Source organism: Sapajus apella, unplaced genomic scaffold, assembly GCF_009761245.1.
Source record: "Sapajus apella isolate SASKATOON/1434 unplaced genomic scaffold, GSC_monkey_1.0 scaffold12, whole genome shotgun sequence".
NCBI classification, from domain to species: Eukaryota; Metazoa; Chordata; class Mammalia; order Primates; family Cebidae; genus Sapajus; species Sapajus apella.
The window spans coordinates 13,305,195-13,327,205 of record NW_022436952.1 but is presented as its reverse complement, the minus strand read 5'-3'; the positions used below and the strand labels follow the sequence as shown (position 1 = coordinate 13,327,205).

Genomic DNA, 22,011 nt, shown 5'->3' with positions numbered 1-22,011 from the left:
AGTTTAAATCATGTCCCCCAAAGTTCATGTGTCGGTAACTTAATCCCCAATTCAACAGTGTCAATAAGTGGAACATTTAAGAGGCAATTTGGCCATGAGGGCTCTGTCTTTATGAGTGGATTAGTGCTTTTATTGTGGGAATGGGTTAGTTATCAAGAGAGTAGATTCTTGATGAAAGGACGAATCCAGCCCTCTTTACCTTGCCCGCCCTGCTCTCATGCTCTCTCTTGCCCTTCCACCTTCTACCACAGGATGACACAGCAACAAGGCCCTCACCAGATGCCGGCCCCTCAGTCTTGGACTTCCCATTTTCCAGAACTGTGAGAAAAGTTACCCAGTCTCAAGTATTCTGTCACAGCAGCTCAAAATGGACTAAGACACACACTTCTCCCTGGATTTCCATGGCACTATGTTCTTCTGGTTTTCCTCTTATCTCTCTGCTCACTTCTCTTTATTATTTGTTGATTTCTTCTTCTCTGTTTAACATCTAGATGTTGGGATACTCTAGGCCCTGTCTTTATCCCTCTTCTCTTCCCAATGTACATCTTCTCTTAATGTCATCTCATTCAGTTCCATGACTGTAAATACTACCTATATCTTGATAACTCCAAAATCTGTATTTGCAACACTGACTTTTCCACCAAGATCCAGACTCAAATATCCAACTGTCTTCTCAGCATCTCATATTTAATCTTAAGGATAACTCTTGATTCACCTCCCAAATTTATGTTCCCTCAGTCATCCACATCACTAAATGATACCTCCATATACCCGAGTTGTTCACTCTGTGTCCTTGGTAATAAGAGCCATGGAGTCTTTTCAATCAGGCATCTCTCAATTTGTTGTTGTTGTTTTTGAGACAGAGTCTCACTCTGTCACCCATGTTGGAGTGCAGTAGTGTGATTTTGGCTCACTGTAACCTCCACCTCCCAGGTTCAGATGATTCTCTTGCCTCAGCCTCCTGAACTGGGACTCCCTCAGCTGGGACTATAGGCGTGCACCACTATGCATGGATAATTTTTGTATTTTTAGTAGAGATGGAGTTTCACCATGTTGGCCAGGCTGGTCTTGAACTCCTGAGCTCAGGTGATCCACCCACCTTGGCCTCCCGAAGTGCTGGGATTATAGGCGTGGCCCACCGTGCAAGACCCATCTCTCACCTTTTGCATCTCAATCCTATTTCAGAGTCTTAGAAACTCTTCATTGTTTTTCCTGCACCATCTTCATATGCCTTCAATAGTAAGGTAGCCCTGGTTTGTCTAGTTAGCTACCTTTCTCAGACATTGTTCTCTGCTATTCCAGCATATTGCCACTAAGTGTTATATAGGGCATGAGACTTCTTGAGGAACTTGGCAGTCTTCCAAGGATATACTATGTAATCAAAGCCCAAGCCTTTCTGCCTTGGAGTGCCCATCTAGATGATTCTATAGTCTTTCTCCTAAGAGATGGTATGGTGAATGTTGGGGAGAAGAGTCTTCTTAGGGATATGCTAACATCTAAGCTCTTGTCGCCTCCCCTTGGAATTTCTTTTTCAAATCTTCCTTAAGAATAGGAAGACTGGCCAGGCACAGTGGCTCATGCCTGTAATCCCAGCATTTTGGGAGGCCAAGGTGGGCAGATCACCTGAAGTCAGGAGTTCAAGACCAGCCTAGCCAACATAGTGAAACCTCATCTCTACTAAAAATACAAAAAATTAGCCAGGCATGGTGGTAGGCACCTGTAATCCCAGCTACTTGGGAGGCTGAGGCAGGAGAATTTCTCAAACCCTGGAGGTGGAGGTTGCAGTGAGCCAAGATCATGCCATTGCACTCCAGCGTGGGTGACAGAGCAAAACTCTGTCTCCAAAAAAAAAAAAAAAAAAAAAAAGAATAGGAAGACTGTTCACACTCCTAACTTTCTCCTTCCTATATTTTGGCCTGTTACATTATTATATAAACTTTATGTTTTTGGCCTCTTGATATACAAAGCCAATATTTTATAATTCTAAAAATGACCTTTGTTTTCCCCACAATGCCTGACTGAAAGTCTACAGACTTTGGTGTAAGTGTACAGAATTCTACAAAGGAGCTCAAGAAGGATGAACTTGACTCTTCCAGGCTGTATCTCTCCTGAGAGTCAGTACCCTTAGAAATCTTGGAATGATGAAGGAGAAGAGAAATTGGTTCAAATAAGTCTTGGAAGGAGAGGGAGAAGTAACACCACAGTATCTTAAAAATATTATCCCCTGCTACATTGTTTTTCATTGTTTTGTAGGTTTTTATTTTTTTTCTGTGTCTTCTGAGGAATTTTACTGGGAAGATATAAAAGGCTACATCAGGGGCTTCCAGCCAAGTGCTATTTTAAACTGAAGGTCTTTATTTTTTATAGAAGTAAATTTTACATACAGTAATTTTCTTTCATCTCATGCATTTTCTTCATGGAGCCATACCTGAGAAGAAAGGGCCAGGAAGCAAGCTCAGGTCTGTAAGGGGCAAGTGCCAAAATAAAATAGAAGAAGATCTAAAAGAGCTTAGTACACCGCATGGTTTGCTCCACTCCACACCTGATTTTATCCACACATTAGATAGGTGGTATGTTTGTTTCCTAGGACTGCTATATCAAAACGCCACAAAATGGATGACTTAAAATCATGGAATTTATTCTCTCACACTTGTGGAAACTGGAAGTCTGGAATCAATGTGTCAGCAGGGTTAGTTACTTCTGGAAGCTCTGAGGGAGAGTCTGTCCCAGGCTTGTCTTCCAGTTTCTGGTGGTGGCCTACAGTCCTCAGCATTCCACGGCTTGCAAGATGCCTCCCTCCGACCTCTCCGTCTTTCCATAGCATCTCCTCTGTGTGCCTCTGTGCCCTCACACGGCCTGCTTATAAGGATACCAGTCATCGGACTCAGGGCCCACCCTTCTCCAGGAAAATCTTGCCCTTAACTAATCAAGACCCTATTTTCAAATAAGGCCACATTCTGAGATTCCAGGTTGGTGAATTTGAGGGGAGGCATTATTCAACCCAGTACAGATGTAAGGAAGGACTTTGAAATTGTGACAAAATGTGGCAGTATTTCTTCAGAGGCTCCAGGTGAGCCATCCACCCGATTACAAGTAGGAAGCTGAGAAGGGTGGTAGGCTGACAGTTGGGCTATGTCCTCTTAGCACAAATTTAAAGGTTAAGTGGACTTTTGAAAATATAGATGGCTAGCATTTGGTTTTATTCATTATTCCCCTTCTCACTTTTCCAGAATCTACAGCATCTTTCCCTCTTTTGTTTTTCACCTATATAGTCAATAGTTCCAGTGGCAGGGCAGGGGGGAAAAAAAACTAGGCTAGAATTCAAACACATTGCCTTAATGTCTTGTTCTGTCATTTACTATCTGTTTGGACCTAAGAAAGTCTCTTCCCTGTGCCTGAATTTCCTCAAACTGTGAAATAATCAAAGCCCCAATGATTTTTATAATTTAAGTTTATAATATTTTTACTGCTGAAGTTGTTAAAACTTAGCACTTCTCTAAGACACTTAAGCTCTTGGGATACTGTATTTTATCAAGGAAGCAAGGCACTCTGAAATACCAGAGATAAATTTTCATCCAGAATAGTTGTTATATAAAAATATGTTTATGTTTAAGGTGATAAATTCTACTTACTGAAAAATGCATTTATATGGAACACATATTTATCTGGTATTATTAAGTAATATTCCAGGCCAGCCATCAAAATGGACTACACTGCAAATAAATATGTGAATAATTGAATACCCATGGAATAGCTGTCCAATGAGTTTTGAATGCTCTATAGAATACGGTATTCCTGTAGACGTTTTATTTATATTTTATGCAGTAGAAAAGAGAGATGGAAGGGGGAGAGGGAGAAAGGGAATGAGAATAAGCTCATTAGAATTCCACTGTCTCTTTAAGCTTCAATTTTCTCATTTTAAAAAATGGGGTTGAGAATTCCTTTTTCCCTCTGAGCTCTGCATTGGTTATACAGTGTGGTTTCAGTATTTACCACATAATCAATCTCCAAAGTGCTTAGTACCTTGCTAGCATATGGCAAGTGCACAATTCATATTTTTGGTAGACAAAGGAATGAGTATGTCCAAACTACCTCGAGGGGTTCTACTGAAATGCAGCTTGTTACTGTTTTCACCTATGTCATCCTGTCATGCTGATTAGTAATAGCTGATTAGTCCCAGTGTGCCTATTGCCGAGTTCTTTTCTTTATTTAGCAGCCCCTGGTTTGGCCACTAGATGGCACAAGAGGAAAGTTACTTAAAGGCAGCAAAGAAAGAAAGACGGGTGAGGTTAGCCCCGATATGAATAAAGGAGCTATCCAGGTTAATTAAGTAAAACAAGCAGCCAGCATTTCACCGAAGACATTGCAAGGAACGGAAGCCTTCATGAGACTGGACTTCAAATGAACGTTGAGCACTAGTGGAAAGAAAAACAAAAAACAGTCTGCAAACAGTAATGAGATACTGAAACCAAAGCCTTGAACAAAACATTCTGGAACACCACGGGTATCAGCAGAATGGGAGCAATCTAAGAAGAGAGGCTAGACCTGATCACACACCATGATTAAGGATTATCACCATTACACAGAGAAACCCAGACCTGATATGAAAACTCCACTCAATAGAGCAGATCTGTTGCATATATTTCAGTTTAATCTAATGTGGACAAAACTTTGTGTAGTTCTCATTTCAGAGTCAATTTTAACCAATCTGTGTGTCATCTATTTAAAGTCACCAAATAACTCCCATAAATATTGTCACATGGAGGTACCTGGGCTATCCAGACTCAGTTTACTATAGAAGTCACGAATCTAGAGTCCCGAGTGGGCAAAAGAAAGTAGGCATCTGGTACATAATGCCTTTTAAAGCCTTGCTTCTGTCTGGTGCATTGCACGTGACTTACAGATGCAACAGACAACTCTACTTGCTGTGCGATTCTGTGCTTACCAAGAAACTTTCCAATTATAAATGGACTTTTCCTGTAGATCTGCCTCCAGGAAGAAAAAGCTTTATCCTTGCAAGCACAAAATTAGTTCTCTGAATCTACTGGACTCAAACCTTGGACAGTATTGAATTCTATGTTGAATGCCCCCTGGAATAGCTCTTCACAGATCACCAACGCCCTGGTGACCACATATTGGCCCATTTTCTTCACATCCTTTTTTTCTGCTTTTCTAGCCATGATTCTCCATCCTGGTTGCAGATCAAAATTATCCATGAAGATTTTTATTAACTCAGATCCCCAGACTCTAGCCCCAAAGATTCTAACTCAATAGATCTAGGTTTGATCCAGGTATCTGTACCGATAAGAGGCCCCACAGATTCCAATAAGGTTGACCCTAAATCTATAGTATTTCAGAACCATGCATCTTCTGGAGTATAATTACATAAGTTAGTCCAGGACCATAGACTCATGGAAGATACTATTTGGAAAAAGTCTCTTGATGCATAAGAACCCCATACTACATCTTCAAACCCTCCAGTTCCCATGGAAGCTGGATATAAAAGAGCCTGACCAGAAACCACTAGCCCATTGAAGCTTAACACTAAGAAACCAGCAGACCTTTGGGAGCTTCGGCCTTTAACTAGGAGTATCCAAAAAGTCCTATTAGCTATTGGAGAAAAAGCTACTGATGCCCTATCTGCCCAAAAGTATATATGTTAAAAAGTCAAGAATTTCAAGATGGCAACAGCAGAGCATTAAGCCAAGTGTGAGGTCTTTCTGAGCACGGACTGTTGTGCAGCTGCACAGGCCACATGCCCATGAGGTAGTCCTATGCAGGGCTATTGGGGAAGGGCTACAACTGTGGAGGGACAGTGATTTATACATCTAGGAATAACTGCAATCTGACCAATATCTGATCTTCCTCTCGACTTACTTGTCTTTCTGTATCCAGGAGGCAGCCAAGGGGTTCTCTTCAAAATGCAAATTCAATAGTGTCACTCCCCTGCGCAAAAGCATTCAATGGCATCCCATTGCTCTAGGATCAAATCTAAAGTCCTGAATATGACCACAAGTGCCTGTGCCTTCTGGCTCCTGCCTGCCTCTCCCACCTCCTCCTCCCCATTCTCTTTATGCTTCAGTCACACTGCCCTTGTTTCTGTGCTTGCCATTTCCCAGGATCCTTTCCGCTCGGATCTTCATAGACGCAGTTCTTTGCCGCTAGAAGAATCATCCCTGCCTCTTCTTGCTTAGCTAAATGCTACTTATCCTTCAGATCATAGGTTAAATGTCGCTTCTGCATGGGAGCTTCTTTGACCCACATTAGGACACACTCTCCTCTTACCCTCTATTTGTCCCTTATAAACTTATTTCCACTGTTCTTAAATGGTGAGTTGTGCAATTATCTGTTTAAAGGCTGTCTTTCTTGCTAGACTACCTGCTTCTCTGTCTTATCACTGCCATTTCTGCTTTGCTTAGTAAAGTATCTGAAACACAGGGAGTAAGGACTCAAAAAGCAGTTTTGAATTAACTAATGAGAAACACAGCAACAAATGAAGAAAGGGTGAGCATATCAGGCACTAGTATCTTCTTCTTGTTGAAGAATCACATCTACTTTCAAAGCCTACTGACCTGACCATGCAAATCACTCCATACATGGTACTAAACATCCCTTATACCAAGACAACACAATTGTCCAGGACAATCCAGTTTTTTAGCTGTTATCTTGGAATGCCTATTAACAGCACTTACTTTTGCTCACCAAACTGTCTGTGTGGATGCTGAATTATGTGAATGCTCCAGTTACACACCATGATCCAGTAACTCATGAGCCATCTCTCTCTCTTTCTTTCTCTCTCTGTGTAGGTTAACTGATGAGAGACAGCTTCTGTGTTTTGGTGGCTGTGGTATTAACAGCAAGCTTAAGTTATTAAACCGAGCAGCTTTAATCCCCGAGGTCTCCTGGAGCAGTAGGGATTAATGTATTTTTACTCCAGAGCCAATGTAGCTATTCCGATGCTCTAAGATCTGCTCTCTGCAATGCCCAAACTGACCCCAATTGCCTTTCTCTAGACCCGCTTCTTCACCGTGGGAGAAGTGATGGAATTCTACTTGGAGATCGACCCTGTCACCTTGAACCTGATCATCCTAGTTGCGAGCTACATCATCTTGCTCCTGGTCTTCCTCATCTCCTGCGTGCTATATGACTGCCGAGGCAAGGATCCCAGTAAGGAGTATGCGCCCGAGGCCACTCTCGAGGCCCAGCCCTCCATCCGGCTGGTGGTGATGCAGCCAAGTGCCCCAGGGGCCCACTGGCCAAAGGGGCCTGGCCTTCCTTTGCGGGATCCCACTCCACTAGGGAAGAAAAGCACAATGGTATGAGGCTGGCTAAGGGACACTGGGGAGAGACCACTAGACTTTACATAGAGACAAACTGCTCCCTATCATGGCTCCAATTCTCTCAGTACATGTGTCCTGCCTGGTGAAGAAAGTGAGGACTCTGTCTTACCTACTAATTTCTCATCACCTTCTTTGAGAAAAAAAGCAATGGTTTAAGGTAAGAAGCCCAAAGTGGTCTTTAGTCAAATTCTCCAAATGCAAAATGTCAGCAACACTATAGTATAATGAAGTTGGCTACTGGTACATTTCTGATGTTGCTGTCATTGCAACTCACAGGAGAGACTGACTTTCGAGCAAGGGTTAAAAGAAGAAAATGCAATAGTGTGTGTGTGTGTGTGTGTGTGTGTGTGTGTGTGTGTCTGTCACGAGGAATAAGACTAACTCCAGTCTAGCCTATTCTTTGCAAATCTTTTCCTTTCAAGGCAACCACTTTTTTGCCTTTTGGTTTTGTTTTGTTTCGTTTTGTTTTTAAGAGACAGGGTCTTGCTCTGTTGCCCATGCTTGAGTGCAGCAGTGTGATCACAGCTCACTGCAGCCTTGAACTGGACTCAAGCAACCCTCCCACTTCAGCCTCCCATGTACCTGGCACTATAGGTGCATGCCACACATGCCTGGCTTTCTTTCTTTTTTTTTTTTTTTTGAGAGATATGGTTTCATTCTGTTGCCCAGGCTGGTATTGAACTCCCAGCATCAAGCAATCCTCCTGCCTTGGCCTCACAAAATGCTGAGATTACAAATGTAAGCCACTGCACCCAGTCAAGGCAACCCCATTGAATTTGTTCAGACTTCAGAACATTATTATTTCTGTACATACCAGCTCTTCACATACGATTACCAACTCTGAGGCAGAATAAGGAACACATAGAATTAAAACAACAAACCTGGGAGCCTGGGTTCAAATCCTGCCTCTTACACTTGCTAGTTGTATGGCCATGATTAAGTTCAGCCACCTCTTCGTTCCTCAGGGATAGTGATTGGGCCTCTAATTTTTGGGGGCTATTTAAATGAGTTAATTCACCAAAAGCACTTGAGGCAGTTCTTGACACACAGGGTAGGCTATGATGATGATCACTGATGTTATTTCCTGCCATATGCCTCATCAAAAATTTAATCTCCAATCTTCAAATCTGACCTGATCCAATACAAAGTTACTGAAAACTCACTGAAGATTCCTGAGGTCCCACAGCTTGGTGCATCTGTCCCCAGAACACTGCTTGCTCTCCCTTCACTCTGTTGATGTTGAATTATATGTTTCTTACCCTGTTCATTAGTCTATATCCAAAATTTTTGAATTATTATTCTCCATTTCCCAAGCTCAGAAAAACTTAGGTATTTACTTCAACATTTACTGAACCCCTTCTTTCCATCAGGACCTGTGTGGAAATTAAGAGAAATGAATGTCATGACCCTGCCCTCTGATCTTTGCTGCCCAACAGCAGGAAGAGGGGTCAGGCATGACTTAGGCAATGAAGGATAAGAAACCTTTGCAGATGCTGTGCTAGAAGTCCACATAGGGTACAGGAGTCCTCAGAGATGAGCGTCTGGCACACAGAAGAAGATGCTCAAGAAATATTTGAATAATGTTGAATGGTTAATTTCATCTTAGACTCAGGTACCAATGATAAGATGATTTGTGTTAAAAGATAAGTAGTTATTTTTCCAGAACAAAGTATGTTGGAGACTTGAAGGGTAGAACAGGAGAGGCTTAGAAGAAATAACAAAAACAAAGCTTGAAAGCAAAAAAATTACAGAGTCCATTGATTGTGAAAGTCTGATGGTGTCTAACTTGAGAAGAAAATGTGAGAAATTCAATTTCAGTTTCTCCTGTAGAAAACTGAAGAGGAGGGCCTGGCCAGCCTGCCCTGCCAGCTTTGACAATGAGCACTGTTTTGCCTTTGGATTGTTAAGTATCTGTAACAAACACGAAGATAATCCCAGTTACTTTGTTTTCAGGTTTTGATGTTCATTTTTAATTTAATTTGGTTCTTATTTTATCAGAACATTATATTTTCTCTCAAATATGTGATTTGAAAACCCTTCAGAGCAACTTTGTTTCCTTTATGAGCAATAAGCCATCTTCACTTTTATAAGGAAAATATAAAGTGAACGAAGAAACACCATAAATTCACAGGTAGCTTCTAAGAACCTTCCCTTTATATACTATATACTTATAGTCCCATGAAAGGGAAAGAAATAAGGTTAGTTCAGATGAAGCTCACATTAAGAAAAGGGCATGTTCATATGTATGTATATATTCCTGTGAATATATATATAAAATATATATATATAGAATGTATATATTTCATGGGACTGTATATACTCTGTATATATTATCTCTCTCTCTCTCTCTCTCTCTCTCTATATATATATATATACACACACACACACACACACCCATAAAATATATATAATATATTCAATATATATATTGAATTTATCATATATATTCATTGATTATATATATAACTTATATTGACTGATGTTATATATAATCAGTGGATATGTAATTATATATATTATATATTTTATATATAATAATTATATAATATATATGATATATAATAATTATATACATAATCAGTGAATATATATATAATGAGACATATACATTTGTATATATATATTTTGTCTATATATAGACAAAGACATGAGTGTCTGGCACACAGAAGACACTCAAGAAATATTTGAATAGACAAAATATATATGTGGAGAAAAAAAATTAGTGCACCACAAGAAAGTAATGAAAATAATTATTATGAATTTAGCTTTTTCAGAGAGAGAAATAGAAAATGTTCAATGCATCTAATATTGAAGTTAAGAATATAACATATTCCTGTCTCTTGGACTCCTTTTAAAGTTTTCAAAAATTTTAAAAGACTATGAAGTAAACATTCATTTAAAAATATTTCACTTACATTTCAATTCTATATTAGAGCCAACTAAGGAGGAAAGATTAATAGAAATAGAGGACAGAAAAATAAATTCCAAGAGAAAGGAAGAGAATGAGAACAAAAAGCAAATAATAACAATCCTAACAACAACAACAAATAAGAACAGAAATAAAGTCAGAGAAGAGAAAGAGAAGAGGAAAAAAAGGAAAAAAACTAAAAAGACTCTAAAGTGACTGCTGGAGTAGCTGGCATTGAGTTACTCCAAGCCTCTGGTTCATTTGATTTCTGATTCATTCAATTTGTTCTTCAAGAAGGAAGCAGCTTTTCGGTATTTAAAACAATCTTTTCAATATAAAAGGAAGTCTTAGAATCTTATAAGAACTAAAACTAAGAATTTGGCAGACCAGGAACAGTGACTCATGCCTGTAATCTCAGCACTTTGGGAAGCTGAGGCAAGAGGATCACTTGAGCCCAAGAGTTTGAGACCAGCCTGGGGAATATAGCAAGAGCCCATCTCTATAGGAAATGAGAGAATTAGCTGAGTGTGGAGGCTGGCACCTGTAGTCCCAGCTATTAGCAAGGTGAGGCAGAAGGATTGCTTGAGCCAAGGGTGTTAAGGCTGCAGTCAGTGAACCACGATCACGTTACTCTCTACTCTCCAGCCTGGGTAACAGAGCAAGGCCCTGTCACTAAAAAAAAATTTTTTTAAATTTACCAGGAAGGAAATAAGCCCAGAAGAAACCATGATTTCTTCCCAAGAGTATTTGGCCTCAGGGCTAAGAGAAAGAAAGAGAAGAACAAAAAAACAGGAACTGAGGTCCTATTACCCCCTTTTTCCCATTTGCCCCCACTGCCTACCTTTCTACAGCGTGATCTGTTTATTTGCATGTATTTTAAACCTTCATTAATTATATCTTATTTTTAAATAAAGCTTTGTCTTTTAATGGAATTATAAGTTGCACAACTTCAAGGTTCTACCTAATGTTTTAAGATTTTGCTATTAAGACCTGGTGAAATGGCTTGCCAGCTAGAACCAAGAGGTTCCTTCGACATTCAAATACTGCCTTATTTTTGTTTCCTTATGGATTTAGGACTCCCTTTTTCTAGTTTATTTTAATTTATTATTCTCCTAGCATGCACAATTTGTATTAAAGCAAATGCAGTATTTTGGCTTAATTTGGATGATAGCTTTGGGAAGGACCCAAATCAAACACTTCCAAGGCGAGGAAAGGGAGGGAGATAAATGGGGATTTATCAAGAATTCGCTACATGCCAGATATCTTTTATTCATGATATCATTTAATCCTCAGGCTCCCCTATGAGATAGTCACATCTAAAATTAGTTCAAAGATTAGGAAGTGGAGGTTCACAGAACAGTTCGAATTTGCACAAGGCCAAGCAGTTAATCCATGTAAAAAGCAGGATTTGAATTCAACTCTAGATGTGTCACCTCCTACTATCTGTTTTTTCACAGCTATTAAAGAGCAGTAGTAAACCCACGATTGTTGCACCAACCCCATCTCTCTCCTTTGCTAGAACTGCATGCCTAGGAAGTTGCTCCATAAACATCTGTTTAATCCAAAGGCCTTTCAGATTTTCTCCTCTGAATAAGATGCCCCATTGGAGAAAAAATAAATTATCGTGATTTGGCCAGAACATCTCCTGATATTCCGGAAGACACCGGTACAGAGTTGGACTAAGCCTGGACTTTGTACCGGAAAAGCCTCACTCAATTTCCCCTCTGTCACTATCTGCTATTTAGCGCTTTGTGTTTTCTGTTTGTTTTCTTTCTTTCTTTCTTTTTTTTTTTTTTTTTTGAGACAGAGTCTTACTCTGTCACCCAGGCTGGAGTGCAATGGCCCAATCTCAGTTCACTGCAACTTCTGCCTCCCAGGTTCAAGTGATTCTCCTGTCTCAGCCTTTCAATTAACTGGGATTACAAGTGTGTGCCACTACATCGGCTATTTTTTTATATTTTTAGTAGAGACAGGGTTTTGCCATGTTGGCCAGGCTGACCTTGAACTCCTGACCTCAAGTGATCCACCCACCTCGGCCTCCCAAAGTTTTCAATTACAGGCGTGAGCCATGATGCCCAACCTGCTTAGCATTTTGTGCATTAATTAACTTCCTAAGCCTTTTTTCTCAACTAAGAAATGGATATATGCCTTGAGCCCAGGAATTTGAGACCAGCCTGGGCAACATAGCAAGACCCCATCTCTAATAAAAAAGTAGATATAATGTTAATATAAATGAGGTTTAGAATCACACACATAAAGTATCTGGAATATAGTGGTAAATGAAAGCCACTACCAGCAAATAAGGTGAAAATAAGTAGAGGCAAGAGATGGCTTAGGACAGTTTAGCCACATTTATGGGGGGTGTTGAGGGGAAGGGGCAAGAAAGGTTGGACAGCTGCCACATGCTGTAGAAATTTGGAAAGAAAAAGTAGTGTCTGTTATGGGTTGAATTTTGTCCCCCCAGAATTCATATGTTGAAGTCCTTACCCACCATGCCTCAGAATGTGATCTTATTTTGAAATAGTGTCATTACTGGTATAATTAGTTGAGGTGAGGTCATACTGGAGTATGGTGGACCCCTAATCCAATAGGACTGTGTCCTTATAAAAAGGGGAATCTTTGACACAGATATGCATGCATGTGAAGAATGGAGTTATGCAATCACAAGCCAAGGAACTACCAAAAGCTAGGAGAGAGGCTTAGAATACATCCTTCTCCAATACTTTCAAAGGAAACATGACCTGGCTGATGCCTTGAACGCAGACTTTTAACGTCCAAAAGTGTGAGGCAATAAATTTCAATTGTTTCAGCCACTCAGTTTGTCGTATTTTGTTAGGACGGCCCTAACAACCTAATTCAGTACCTAAAAGGAATGTTTAGGATGTGTGATGAGTTGTTTAACATTTCAAAGCTCTTTAGGGTCAGTTACATGATTCTGTTGGATGGGACACTATGCAGAGGCAGAGTCTGGGGGACAAATGAGAAGGCCAAACTTAATAGAGGTTGCCTAGGAAATAGATGCTGCACAAGCAAAGTAATCATTTATTGTGGAGGTTTTTTTTTTGTTTGTTTGTTTTAGAGACAGGGTTTCACTGTGTTGGCCAGGCTAGTCTTGAACTCCTGAGTTCAAGCAATCCTCCTGCCTCAGCCTCCCAAGCAGCTGGGGAATTACAGGCGCACACCACCATGTTGTGCATTTAAAGAGGGTGGAATACAGGAGAAAAAATCCTTTAATTTGTTGTGTTTGCAAAGAGGGTAGAACACAGGAGGAAAAATCCCTGGTAGAAAAATGTGTTTGTGGTTTGCCAGATGAAATGCAAGGGATAATTGAAAGGAATAGAAGCAAGAAACTCTTTGTTCCATAGAGAAGGATTAGGGTCAAATCACAAAGAAAAGATATTATGGGTTCCAAGCACAAAACTATTTGGGTGAAGCAAAGACAGTTCGGAATTATCCCTAAAGCATCCCAGTCTCTTCCGATATCCATATACATTTCAGAAGCCACTTAGTGAGTGCCAGGTACCTCATTTAATCTTCCTGAAGATTTGTAAGAGGAGGAACCATTATTTTTATTTTAGAGACAAGGGAATTTCAGACTGTCATGCAAAAACCTTTAGGTTGAAAGAGTGGGATTAGTAGAATCCAGGGATGCCAACTCTTCGTCCTGAGTTTACACTATAACTTTATAGCTGCCCAGAATCCACACAGAGCAACAGGTTGATTCAGCAAGGTGGGTGCAGAAAAGTCATGTTTTTGAGATCTGTCTCTCCCTGCCATCACTTTCAGGTAGTACAAAATAACATAATCTCTTTGATTAGAACAATTCCTGAGAACTAGAGGGCAGACACCGACAAGTATTGCCCAAGAGTGACAAGAACAGTCTCTTTCTCATGACGTCATCTTCCCTGAAAACACTAGTGATTGAGATACAATAATAAATGATTGAGATCATGTATTATCTACCTCTGTTATACAGTTCATTTCGACTTTGACTTTCCTGGGCTGGCAGTGTTCCATATAAGGGTTTTATAACACCAGGATTAAGAAAGATTTTAGTTATTTCACATCCTCCCAAGATCGTAGGAAGTTGTCTGTGCATATATATATATATATATATATTTTTTTTTTCCTCAAAGCTTCTCTGTACTCAGCCATTATTTAATTAAACACCAGCCATATGCTGGAATCTTCTGGTTCTCTGCTTGATGCATTGCCAGCCTGGTGGCCTCAACTGCAATTCGAAGTTGACAGGCGTACAACACAAAGCTCAGGAGACACTAGGAAGAAGAGGACTTGGCTTGGAGGAATCAGGAAGACCCAGGGAGGAAAAAGCGTGCTGCTCCAAGGGAGGGCTTAAAATTGTCCCATAGTGGCTCAGTGGAAACGTGGCAGTGGAATTTGGAATCTGGAGTGTTTGTCAGAATTGATAAAGACATTCTTATCATGGAAATGTATCCATGAAAAGCTGTTTGCCATTGGGGGAGGGAGAAAATGAATATTATAGAATTTTGGAGACAAAAACGTACATGCAGCAGTCATTATACACATAATCAGGAGGAAAACCAGAAGAGCTAGGGGCCAAAGGGGAATACTTGATTTCTTAAATGGCAGCAAGACTGGGTTTGACAACTCTCACTATCAAGAATGTTTCTCTGTACTTAACCTACATCTCTTCTGCTCTTAGACTTTATATTCATTTTCTTTTATTTACCCATTATAGGTCTTTTTGAAAAAAAAAAAAAATTGAGACAGGGTCTTACTCTTACAGCCCAGGCTGGAAAGCAGTGGTACCATCATAATTCACTGCAGCCTTGAACTTCTGGGGGCAAGTGTTCCTCCCAAGCAGCTAGGACTAGAGGTGTTTGCCACCCACTGATAATTTCCTTTTTAAAAAAAGTTTATAGAGACAGGGGTCTCACTGTGTTGCCCTGGCTGGTCTCAAACTCCTGTCCTCAACCGAACCTCGCCTAGCCCACCCAAAGTGCTGGGATTACAGGCATGAGCCACCACACCCAGTCCATTATTGGTTTTATAAAGAAGCACTGTTTATTCAGAGCTTGTTATAAGTGCGTCTCATGAAAAAATCCAATCAGATTAGATCACAAAGTGTAATAAGTTATGGTTATAGCGGTGGTTCAAAACCATGGGTTTGTAGCATGCTGGTGAATCATCATCAGCCATGAGGTGTGTTGTAAATAGTTTGTTTCTAATAATAAATTACTCAAGTTTGTGAATGATTTACCTATTATTATACAGAGGGTGAGCTGTAGGCTGTTTCTTTCATAATGTTATTCTCAGTTCTGTGTACTTCAATTTTGTTGCCTGTAGAGCACAGATACAGGTGAAGGTTTAGTTAACATGGAAATAATTGGATATACCTACAGACCACTCATCTATTTGAAAAATATTTGTAAAGCACCTACTTCGTGCAGATGCTATGCCTGGCCTGAGAGACACAATAAATGCACACAACAGACATGAGTTCTGTCTTTGTAAAGCTTACCAACTGGCAGGAAAAACTATACCAAGCACTTTGCTTGAATCTTCACTGTAACCCTAAGAGGTTAATATCGTCTTCCCAACTTTATACATTTTAGGCAATTCTGAAGCCCTTTCTCTAAACCAGTGGCTTCCGCATGCCTTTGACCATGCATTCCTGTCAGTGAAGATAATTTTAGTACTCGTGTGTGTGTTTTCAAACAAGTATACATTTGTATATACTTATATATACACATATGCACATTCTTATAAATTATATCTACATTATTTGAATCTTCTTGTACCCCTCACTTTGAAGACTAGCTCTGCCCCACTCCACCATATCACCTTGGAGTTTGTCTATGTGTAACGAGAATAATCCACCTCCAATCTTCCCCCCATCTAACCCTAGGTTTTGGTCTAGATGGGTAGGGGTGGGAACTTTGCCAAGAACTTGATCTAGGAAGTTTTTTTTAAAAGCTAAAAAATAGTACAGTTTAACTTTGGTCTTTGTATTGCAAAGGATGCTTTGCAGAATTCCTTGATGAGTTTTTCATATGCAAAAGAAGGTTATTCTGTTAGTTTGTAAATCCTAGTCACTTCCCTTGTGTTCTCTTTCCTGGCTGGATCTGAAACACCTCAAAAAAAGAGTGCATGTCTCGTACATCTATTTCAACTCCCCACAGTACCCAATACATGACTGAACATGTCAGAAATTCACCATCCTTTGGAGAAGACTTTGTTTCTCACTGGAAAAAGCAGAGAGATTTTTTACATCCATTGTAGCAAAAGAAAACTATCCTATGGAAACAAATTGTTCCTAGACACAGTAGAGAGGAAGTCCCTGGGCATAGAGGGCTGGAAAAATGCAGCAGGTAGCCTTGTGATGAATGAGGCCACAGAGAGAAAGCCAAGGTCCACAGGGAAGGTGAGAGTTGAGAAAATGAATCAACAGATTAGTCCTTCTGTCTCTCTGCCCACTCTGGCTTTAAATTATCCAAACTTCTTCTTTTTTTTTTTTTTTTTTTGAGAGAGAGAGAGAGAGAGAGAGCTCTGATACCCAGGCTGGAGTGCAGTGGTGCCATCTTGGGTCGCTGCAGTCTTGATCTCCTGGGCTCAAGGGATCCTCCAACCTCAGCCTGCTGAGTAGCTGGGACTACAAGCGTGTACCACCACATCTGGCTAATTTTTGTATTTTTTGTAGAGACAAGGTTTCACCATCTAGCCCAGGCTGGTCTCAAACTCCTGGACTCAAGCAATCCTGCCTCAGTCTCTCAAAGTGCTGGAGTACATGCTTGAGCCACCACCTTCAGCCCAAACTTCTTTTCCTCAGTGGAGGTGCCTCTACTGAACTACCAGAAAAATGGCTGCAAATCCCTCCTTGACTTGATACTGCCAACACCTCTGTGTCAGCTGACCCTGTGCTTGGTTGTCATCTGCATTCCTGATTCTACAGACAACACCTTGGAGCATCAGCCTGGGGGTAGGGGGTTCTAATTCTAGCCCAGCCACTAACTTCCTTGGAGGTACCAGGCCTCACCTGCTCACCTGCAAAAAAGGAGCAGTGGAGTAATTAATAAATTGCCAAGGACCTTTTGGCTATGGCAGGTTTGACCCTGCATCTTTCTTTGTTCCTGATCTTTCCTTTCCCCTCATTTCCAGCCTGAACTTCTTGAATGAGAAAATCAGGGATAGGAGGATTTGTCCTGAAAAACCTCCTGTGGTTACAGCATTGCTACTGATCAGGGAGCTGCAGCAGGAAGCTTAACAGGGGGTTGAGGCCTATCCTTTCACAGGTTGTACTCACATGCCCCATTTGCTAACATGTTTTCCAACCAACATTTCAAGTAACTGTCCCCACGTTGATGCTTCTACAAGTCAGGGTCTGTTCTGCACTCTTTAGAAAGAACGTAAACCGTGACAAATGGTCTCAGTTCAGGCATATGGTGATGCATTGACTTCCTAGTTGCTGGGGTGTATTAACAAACTTATTGCCCCCAAATGTAAAAAATAATGAATTTGTCACCATGCATGGAACGTTGACAATGTGAAACACATTAGATGTGTTGGATCTTCAGAGCCATTCTTAATTTTTAGTAGAACATTACCTTTTATTTCCTTAATTTTAAGGGAATTTCGATTGCATTGCCCCTAAAATCTTTTTTTAAGATGGTCGCAGTAATTAGGAATTAATGTGTGTGGTTTTTTTTTTTTCTTTTTTCTTAAGTGAGTGTATTCATTAGAAATTGTGCTCAGCTATGGCTAACAGCTACAGTGGTTGAAATATCAAGGGAAGTTTGCTCTCTTTCTTTCACTCTGATGTTGAAAAAAAGTGGCTGAATCAGATGTAGTGGCTCCAACATGCCCCTAATATTACAGGCACCTTTGTTTATGCCCTATCAGGTTTACTTCATCCTTGAGGTTGTCTTCTCATTAAAGATTGGCTGTTCCAAACCTTACATCTGAGTTCGAGGCCAGGAAAGGAGAAGGAGGGCATAGGCAAACAGGCACAACCCCATTTAGTTAGATGAGAGACCCACCCAGCAATGTGTGCTTACGTTTCATTAGCCAGAACTTAATTGAATGTCTACTTCTATCTGCAAGGAAGACTGGAAGGTATAGATTTTTGCTGGTCACATTGACATTTCCAACAAAATCAGGGTTCTACTAGAAAGGAAGAGGGAGAGAATGAATTTGGAGTAGACAGCCGCCCTAGTGGGGTTGTTTTTCTTTCTAAAATTAATACACATTTGTTAAGCAAACTTGAAAAACGGAGTGAAGGAAAAGAAAGAGAAGATAATGATGATATTAACTCCTCAAAGTGATCTCTACCAGCATTTAGTGTAATTCTTTGCTTATTTTTTATTAATATTTGATGTTTTTTTTTCTGATTTTTTTTTTTTTTTTTTTTTTTTTTTTTTTTTGGTGGAGGAGAGAGTCTTGCTCTGTAACCTAGGCTAAAGTGCAATGGTGCAATCATGGCTCACTGCAGCCTCAACCTCCCAGGCTCAAGTAATCCTCCCACTTTAGCCTCCTGAGTAGCTGAAACTTCAGACATGCACCACTACATCAGGCTAATTTTTTATTCTTTGTAGAAATGGGGTCTTACTGTGTTGCCCAGGCTGGTCTTAAACCCCTGGTCTCAAGAGATCCTCCTGTCTCAGCTTCCTAAAGTACTGGGATTACAGGTGGGAGCCGCAGTGTCCAGCCTAGTTGTATTTTTCTGATTCTAAAAGTAATGCCTATTCACTTGGGAAACTGAGAAAATATAGCAAAGTATAGAAAAAAAAATAGAAACCACCCGTAATCCCATTACCCATATTATACTATGTCACTTTGCTGCATTTTCTGCTGTTCTAAGTACACATTTTATGTATTTATGATCATAGTGTATGTACAAGTTGACACCTTTTTCTCACTTTCTAAATAAAATAAGTAAATTTACATATGACCCTACTTCGTGTATCCCTGGGTCCTCATAACAGAGCATTTCAAATCTTGGTTGCAGATCTGTTTGGAAAATGCTTGAAGTAGGAAAGAACAAATAGCAAGGACTGATTTTCTCCGTCTCTGTTTCTGGGAGACCATACGGCAGATTTGGCTCACTTCTCACTCTCACTCTGAGACCGTATCATATGCTCTCCTTTCTTTATTTTTCTATCTCAAAAAATGTCAAGTGTACAAACCAAGAGTTAAAATTATTCCTTAGAGAACATGAGCTGTCAGGCCCATTCTTACCGTATGGCTCACAAAAGTCGGTTTTGCTCTGGCTTATAAATTCATATGATGTCAAAGCTAGAAAAAGCCCCCACGGCTTTCAATCCAAACCACTAATGTAAAAGCAAAAAGAAACAGAAATGAAAAGGGCCCTGCTCAGGATACCACCTGGCAGATTCAGTGCCAGAACCCAGGCCCCTGAATGCCTTTCTGATGATGTTCCTCTCTACTCCAGATGCTTTTGATGATACAACTAACTGGTATACTTCAAAGGTGTTACAACTTTCACAAAAATACTCATCAATAAGATTCCCCAAGATTCCCCCCAACTCAACTGCAGCCAGTTGCTAATGGTATTAACTAAAACCTAGAGATTTATAACTTGCCGAAGGTAGCTTTTCTCCAATTAGCAGTTCCATTTAATATAGTTGGATTTTTGGGTGAAAACATACACTCTAGAGAAAACAACTTTTTTCCCATCCAGTGTTCACTTGCTATGAGCTCAGACTTTTGCTAAGAGCCATAGGATTATGCTATAGAGATACAAAATTTACAGCCTGGTTGGGAAGGTGAGGGAGACACATGAACCAGTGTGGTATATTCATGCAATGGAATGCCATGCACCTGCAAATGAGGTAATCTGCATGAACTTCTAACAAAGTTTCATGGCCATGGGAATATGGCCATGAAATATTGTTCGAAGAAAACTCTGGGTTGCCGAGGAATGTGATGATCTATGTAGTATGATCTCTTTTGTGGTTTTAAAGAAAAAGGGTATATTCACACACATATGTTTTCATGTGCATAGAAAACATTTAGAAAAATACAAAACTTTTAACAGTGGCTACTCTACAGAGAATGGGTTTGAAGATGAAGAAATTACTTTTCCTCCTTTTTCACTTACACATTTCTATTTTCCTCTTTTTTTTTTTTTTTTTTGAGACAGGATCTCACTCCACCCAGGACGGAGTACAGTGGAGTGGTATCAGCTCACTGTGACCCCCACTTCCCGGGTTCAAGCAATTCTCCTGCCTCAGCCTCCTGAGTAGCTGGGATTACAGGCATGCACCACCGCACCCAGCTAATTTTTATATTTTTAATAGAGAGAGGTTTCACCACATTGGCCAGGCTGGTCTCAAACTCCTAACCTCAGGTGATCCACCTGCCTTGGCCTCCCAAAGTGCTGGGATTACAGGCATGAGCCACCACACCCAGTCTTACATTGCTGTTTTCTAAATATAATTATGTACTGCAGTTTCCTCACTGTACATGTTGAGTAACCATGGTATCTACCACAGAGTTGTGACAATTAAGTGAGTTGGTCTAAATAAAATGTTTGGATATTTGCCAGACCCATACTAAGTGCCCATTAAACATTAGCGAAGAAGATGATGATGACAATGGTGATGATAGAAGATGATACTCTCAGACTGCTGCCAGGTGTGAGCATTCGTACAAGTTATAAGGCCATTTGATTAGATATATATGTGTACAGCCTTTAAAATTTGAAGACACTTGACCCAGCAGGTCCACTTTCAAAAATTTCTTCTATGGAAAAAATTGAATAAGTGTACAAGAAGTGTATACAAAGATGAATAAAGAAAAAAACATTGGCGACAAGCTAAATGTTCAAAAATGAAAATAGTTTAATAACATATGGTGGATTTTTACCATGGAATATTACGTCCCCATCATAGCAACAAATATACTGACACTGTAATAGGCTAATAATCATACAATATTAAGAAAAGCTACCTTCTGAACAGCGTATGCTATATGACCTCACAACAGTACAAAAACTATAATGTGCCTATGTATGTCTAGAAGCACATGTCCTAAACTTGCATGCACAGTCCTAAACCCTGAGAAATTGCAAAATTTTTCTTCTTTATGCTTGGGTAAAATTTCCAATTTTTCTAAAATGAATCTCTATTACTTGTGCAAGTGTTTGAAAGAAAGGCAAAGGGACTTTGGGGGAGCATTTCGTAATGCAGCCTCCACACTAACAGACTGCAATCAGTTTGCCTCTGCCCGGAGCCAGAGGAGATGCAAGTGCTTCCAGCCTGCAAGGATCAAATGGGCGCATTTTTCCAGTCTCTACTGCAGAATCAGCAGACATGGGACTAGTGTCCTGGCCTGACCCAGGAGACTGACTTTGGGATGTTGGCTGAAGGCCACAAAAGTAAATACCTAAGGAAAACCGGGCCATGTCATTACCATCAGCCAACCTAAAAAAGGTTTAATTTTCCAAGAATTGAAGGTGTAATTTCCAAGAGTCTAGGGCAGACAGAGACAGCTACTCACCTCACCTCTTACTGGGGTTTTCAGAAGTTTCTAGCAGCTTCCCTCCAGACTCAGCTAGCAGCCTTGTTTGAGGCTGGTCCAGAATCCACACTCCCTGTAGGCTCCTTTTAGCCATTTGCCAGGGAACAGCAAAGGCTGTCAGCAGCACTCCTCCAAGCATCTCCTAATTTCTCAAGGCAGAAAGGAACTGGAATTTTACTTAAGCCATTCTCTCCTTTCTGTGATGTTTTCTAGGCTCCCCATGGGTGATACGGCTGGAGGGAA

General features: G+C 40.3%; 1 long non-coding RNA gene across 1 annotated transcript; it reads left to right on the top strand.

Moving 5' to 3' along the window:
• Positions 1–862: 862 nt before the first annotated feature.
• LOC116553019 lies at positions 863–20,571 on the top strand. Its single transcript, XR_004269598.1, has 3 exons — positions 863–897; positions 8,373–8,375; positions 20,424–20,571. It is a non-coding gene; the product is annotated as an uncharacterized LOC116553019 (long non-coding RNA).
• The last annotated feature ends 1,440 nt before the right edge of the window (positions 20,572–22,011 follow it).